We start from the raw sequence: 6,545 nt of genomic DNA, 5'->3' as shown, positions 1-6,545 counted from the left end.
TCTTGTTGATTATTTGGGCAGCCATAAAATCCTTAAGGAAAAGGGCATAGGGGGATTCTCCCTCTCTCCCCACACCTGCAATACCTACACATTTGGGTGAATTCCTCTCTTCCGAGATTCCCCCAAAATATTTCGAGGTTCCTTGTACCTGCTACATAAGTGACATTCTTTACTTATCCAGTAAATGCTGCTTGGAACATTGAACATAAGGTACCAGGCCAATATTTCCACATGGCTTTATTCCATAAAGTCCAATCTTCATTCCTCTAAACTGTATGGCTACATCGCAAATATGATGTTCCAGTCACAGCCTTGGTAATATAACCAGTGTTTCCAATTGTGTCCTGTTATAAGGAGAACAGATTCTTATTGAACTTATGCGAATAACTATATTGCCATGAAAACAACAATACTTACTTACTAAGAGTTTTTAAATTCTGGAGGGATCAGGTAGAGAGAAAAAGAGAAATATTTTAATATTGCTTACAAAAGTATCATTTAGCAAATTGCTATAAGTCATAGCTAGCTCAGGAGAAAAGAGAAAAAGTTTTCCTTAAATTTGAAAAAACAAAACATTAAAAATTCCACAATACTTCAAATAAAAAATCATAAAAATTATAATCATCCTTATCAGTTCATTCAGTCCTGTGTAATCCATTTTTGATCCCAATCTTTTTGTTAGTGGCCTCATGAAGTCATCAGTTTCTCCATCAGATTTCTGTAATTTCTTACCCAGTTCAGTTTTATGATCAGCAAGTTTATCAGAAGCCTGTACTCCAGTGTAACTGTCACAGTCCTTTCCATGAATTTTTCTGAAGTTGAAACATTTTGCAAAAGCATTAGAGCAAAGAAATAAGTCTGCAAACAAGACCTCAAAATGGCAATTGACAAAGAAATTTGGTTAATTTTGTGACATACGACACTTTAAAATAATAATAACCAGAATTATGACTGATAACCAGGACAGATCAGAATTTCAGTAATTTTATACAATTTTAAAACGCCTATATCAATAACATTTACCCACAAACTACCACCTAAGCATGTTTATCATCACTTGTCTGACAATGCTTCCCATGTAGTTTAACATACTGAGTAAGCCTAATAAGTTTAGTATCTTCCTCCTTATAGGAAGAGAGCAAATATCTCCAAAATAGGATGAGAAGAAGACAACATCAGTTGTAGACAGCTGTCCCAAGACTCCAGACCAGGACTGTATTCCCAACTTTACATCCACTCATTTAAACCTTTGTTATGCTTAAACTGTATACCTATTTTATAATTGTTACATTTAAGATTTTCAGAATACTATCATACTTAAGGAAAGTGATTGATTTGGAACAGACTGGTCTTAAAGTCCAGGCATTTATCGGGTGGCTCCTAATAGAACTTAATGGTTATATAGAACAAATCTCTGGCCTTGACTACTGGCCTGATGGCTAAAACTCTGCACCCGATCTTCCCTTAAATGCAGCGAAGGATTCACAGTGACAATTGCTGCCAACCTGCCGCTGCTTAAGGCCAGACGGGCTCATTCAGTGTTCCCCTGGTATGACCACCGAGCAGCTAGCTATATTTGTTCCTTTTTTAGGGCTAAATGGTGTCACATCACATACAGAAGCCCTTAATGACAGTCAAGCAGGAATTGCCTTATTAAATACTAAAATGTCTTTAATAAAAAGACTGTCCTTCAAAATAGAATGGCCTTAGATATTTTAACTACATCCCAAGGTGGTACATGTACAATCATTCAAACTGAATGCTGTGTTTTTATACCTGACGAGTCTTCTAATGTGTTATCTCTGCTAAAGCCCATGAAAAAGCAGGTGAATGCCTTAAGCGATCCTGCACCCGGTCTTGAGTTGTTTGGTTGTCTCCCTTCTGGTATTGGTTCCCTTTTTCCATCTGGATTGCAATTCCTATTTCTATTACTTCTTGGAATTCTTGTACTAGCCATAATGTTTAAACTAATTGCTGTTTTCTATACTCAGTGCTGTGAGACTGTCATGTGAGCTGGAGTAATGAAAGCTGAGGTGGTCGATTGATCTTATAACCTTGGACAAACTTCCTTTTTTCATAGGGACTATGCCTAAGAACTCATTTTACACTAATCTTTTCAAAGATGTTAAATGATTATCATTGTTACTGTACTTGTTCTATAATTGTGAATAACGTAAATACAAGGATTCATAAAAAGCACAGATACAATGTTTGTGCAACAACCTAAAATTAATCCAAAACCCATGAAATGCTTCCTCTATTAATATATATATACCTCTTTGCTTGTCCACTATATCCAATTAATTCCCCCCAAGGTGGACAATTGGGCAAATAAATGAGATAAAAGCCTGGCACCGAGGGACATGAGGGACCCAGGGCAGGCAGCAACCACTCTGGGGCCGAGGGACAATATTTTGATCATCAATGCTTTCTATCAAAAGATTATAGATCAAAAGGGAGAAAATGATAAATAAATGGCAAGCAATAGGATATATTGGAACATATGAGGAAGCCGTTTGGGGTAAAACAAATTTGGCCTGGGTTTGTTTTTCCAGAAGGGCCTGTCACCTGCGTTGTGTATCTGCTTTGCCATGTCCCAAAGAGAAGAATAAATGCCCTTAAGATAAGGATTCAACTTCCCCCTCCTTGGCATTTCCTTAAGGATAAGCATTTCTCCCTAGGCTGGGATTTGACTGCTGCACTGATCCTGTGACCACCCAGCTCCAGACAACAGACCTGACACCAGCCACGCCCTCCCCACTGTGTCCATCAATAGCTATTCTGGCAGGGCAATCTGGCAGGGCGATCTTGTGGTTATTGTGAAAGGGACATTGCAATCTGATGTGATACATGCTCTTTGATGGTATATAACAGCTCTGTACACTCCACTTCTTTGGTACCCTTCCTTCTTTAGGGAAGGAAGGCCCTGGGCCATGGTCCTCAAAAGTTGGTTCATAATAAACTCACCCCAATTTGATTTATAGATTGATTATAGATTATTTACGTCGACATGTTTTACAAGTAATATCTTGAAAGGAAAAAACAATAAAGCAGCAGCCCTGCATTACACATGAAAGTTGTGCTCCCCCTGGAGGGAAAATGAGGATACAACATTGGTCAAGTACTTGATTTTATAATCCACTGGTGCCTTTCAAAAATATAGCTTTATTATTGTAAGAGTAAAGATATCCTTAAGAATAGTGCCACAAAACAGGTTTTCCCAGCTTCTTTTTGTCAACTATGAGAGTGACATCAGCCTGGGGCACTTGAAGAGGCATGGTGGACTCAGCTGAGGGCTATTTAATTACTGTGAGATGATTAGCCAATAGCAAATAAGATGCAGAATGATTAAAAAGAGTTAAAGGGACATAAAGTTGGAAATAATTAGGAAAAATAGTGCCTTCAAAATATCCTCTCATTATTTTTATAGCATTTTTTTTGAGGCATAACTAGGATAGTATGTTAGATTTTTCTAAATCCTTATCTCCAGGACATATATTACTGAGTTCTTCATTAAATAAGATAATGCCAAAGAAAACCTGGACAAAAGTATTCTGTACTATCAACAAGGACAAAACATGTACAACATTGCTCTATATATTAAGATTCCAGCTGTAATAGTTAAGATATATATTCATGTGAGTAAAATTATAATGAATTTCTATTTTTCTCAGGCCGTGAACCATGGTAAAATATATAGTAATAAGCAGAAAACCTGATGAACTAGGTGATTTAAAACACCTGATGTTACAGCTTGGCCAATCAAGGTTGAAATAGATCAATTTAAATTTCACACCTTCTGCTTTCCTTGTAGCCAGTGAAGTGTCTGGAAGACCGAAAGCACATAAAATTAATTGAGAGTTAAGAGTATTTGGAAGCAGTTGAGGTTAAGCCCTCAACAATGGTGGCCCTTACTTCTGGAGCCATTGACTCTTTGTCATAAGTTTATTGTATAGACGAGTTCTCTCCTTAGATGATTTGTGTATGTTTCATAGAAGAGAGACAGGGCAGGAGAATTAACTATCACTCCACACCGGTTGTGGAGTGATATATATTACCTCATGCAATTCTTACAGTAATCCTTTAAAGTAACTATTATAATTCATATTTAACTGATAAACAAAACCATGTTTAGGGGCCTGCCCTGTGGCGCAAGCGGTTAAGCACACGCACTCTGCTGTGCCAGCCTGGGGTTCACCAGTTCTGATCCTGGGCGCGCGCCAATGCACTGCTTGGCCAGACATGCTGTGGTGGCGTCCCGTATAAAGTGGAGGAAGATGGGCACGGATGTCAGCCCAGGGTCGGTCTTTCTCAGCAAAAAAAGATGAGGATTGGCAGAAGTTAGCACAGGGCTGATCTTCCTCACAAAAAAAAATAAAAAAGACCATGTTTACAAAATTGATCAAGGGTAGAGGGAAGATCTGAACATCAGTCTGTTGGGTTTTATGCCTCTATTCTCTCCACTGTGATAAAAATGGTACTTCAACATGGGTACTCACCATCTGGCTATTTAATACCAGCTCCTGCCAACATCATTGGATGAGATGAGATGAGAAGTTTACTTCCAAAGTTATCCTATTATATTTAAACTATACTATTTATGAGTCAAATGTCAAGTCATATTTTAGAGGCATAGAGAACAACTGATTACTTCTCCTACACATTTTTCAGTTTTATTATAACTTTGTTGTGCCACATTGTGTCAACTTTGTGTCAACTTTACCAACTTTAGTGCTTCACTGTTCTTTTTTAAAACACTTACAATTTCATTTTCCATGTAAAGCACCTTGCTGTTTTCTTCTTAGTCACTAGATGGCAGTTCTGTATGTCTGTAAATTACCACTGCAGCAGGAAACAAGAGGTCTTAAGCCAGTTTGCTCTGTACAAATGATGGACATAGGAGGATTTCTGGTCCATCAAGGCTGCCTGTGTTATTCTGTGGCCGTAACAGGGATGTCCAGGACTGCTTAGTCAGAGGCATGAAGCAGAGTCAGAAAGCATCCTCTAAGTTCTTCTTCAGATGTGAGTTCAGGCACTTACCCTCTCACCTGAGCACACTGGAGTTTATTGAATGCGTTCTGACTCTTACTCTCACCCTCTAGTTAATAAGTCTGGGAGATCCATACCCCTAGAAAAAACACACGACTCATAAAGCCTTTTCTCAACTAAATGGAGTTGAGGGCTATGGTGCTGCCCGAGAGTCTGATGCTTAAAGCAAACGCAGCTGGTGCTCATATGGAGGGAAAGAGCGTCAGCTACACCTGAAGCGCTTTTATTGATGCTCCTATGGAATGAGCAAGTTTAAAATAAAACCACATTGCTTAAACCTCACTAACTGATTATTTTATTTTCAAGTAATATGCTGTGAAAATCTGCTATGTCTAAGAAACTATTTCATAAAACTGAAACAATTCTGTTTTTTATTCTCTGGTATTTGAAATACTATTAAAACTGTAACTCCTTTAACATTCTACAATATACAAACAGGCAAATATCAATTATATTCTCTAAAAATGTTTGCTCCCATGTTAAAGATTAATATATGGTAGCAAAACGGGTTACCACCCAGTTTTTAACTAATTTTTTGCTTTTGAAATTACATATAAAATTTGTGTTTTGAAGTATTTTCCTAAAACTCAGCAACTTTCCGATATAAATAGACTAGTTGACAGGTAACTAGAATGAAATTTGATCTTTAAAACTCTAGCTTTGTGTAAGAATTGATAATATCAGGCAGTTGAAAGTTGGGTCTCTCCACATTATGATATTTATTAATTGTGAATAGCCACATCTATTACAAAGTGCTGAATAATAAAAAGAAATTAAACAATATCAGCCTTCTCTTACCCCACATGTACAGTTTATATGCAAATAAACCCTCAAAGGTCAGGAAAATGCTTATGATTTCAGCTAACTGGTAAAATACTATCTCATTCCAGTTTTAACCTCATTTGAAATTGACTTAAAACTCTTCTCTTAGGATCCTGCTCTGATCAGTGCCCCCTGGTCCCCTCAATGTCTCATTTGATTGCAAACCTATCTGAGGAATTGAATATTCTTTTCCATTTGTTCTCTATAAGGTATCTGTGATAGTGCTTTTTATACAATGACCACTTGGTACAATTTATTATTAGTTTCAGAAACATCTTTGGCCGGCCTTGTGGCTTAGCGGTTAAGTGTGCACGTTGCACTACTGGCAGCCTGAGTTCTGATCTCGGGCGCGCACTGACGTACCGCTTCTCTGGCCATGCTGAGGCTGCATCCCACATACAGCACCTAGAAGGATGTGCAACTATGACATACAACTATCTAGTGGGGCTTTGGGGGAAAAAAAAGGAGGAGGATTGGCAATAGATGTTAGCTCAGATCTGGTCTTCCTCAGCAAAAAAAAAGAGGAGGATTAGCATGGATGTTAGCTCAGGGCTGATCTTCCTCACAAAAAAAGAGAAACATCTTTATTTAGGAACAAATCAAGGAAACAGATGTGAGGAATGTGGGGTAGCCTAGTTGATGGTGCTTGAGGGATTCTTCACGTGTCTCAGCAG

At 38.0% G+C, this 6,545-nt stretch overlaps 1 long non-coding RNA gene across 1 annotated transcript; it reads right to left on the bottom strand.

Moving 5' to 3' along the window:
* Positions 1-222: 222 nt before the first annotated feature.
* On the bottom strand, positions 223-6,533 carry LOC147912381 (uncharacterized). Its single transcript, XR_015549872.1, has 2 exons — positions 4,763-6,533; positions 223-812 (listed from the first exon to the last, which is right to left on the bottom strand). It is a non-coding gene; the product is annotated as an uncharacterized LOC147912381 (long non-coding RNA).
* Positions 6,534-6,545: the final 12 nt, after the last annotated feature.

Source organism: Ceratotherium simum, chromosome 35 (assembly GCF_057802395.1).
Source record: "Ceratotherium simum simum isolate JZ-2026a chromosome 35, ASM5780239v1, whole genome shotgun sequence".
In the NCBI taxonomy this organism is placed as follows: Eukaryota; Metazoa; Chordata; class Mammalia; order Perissodactyla; family Rhinocerotidae; genus Ceratotherium; species Ceratotherium simum.
Note: the sequence above shows the minus strand (reverse complement) of the source record. Positions and strands in the feature narration are given on the sequence as shown.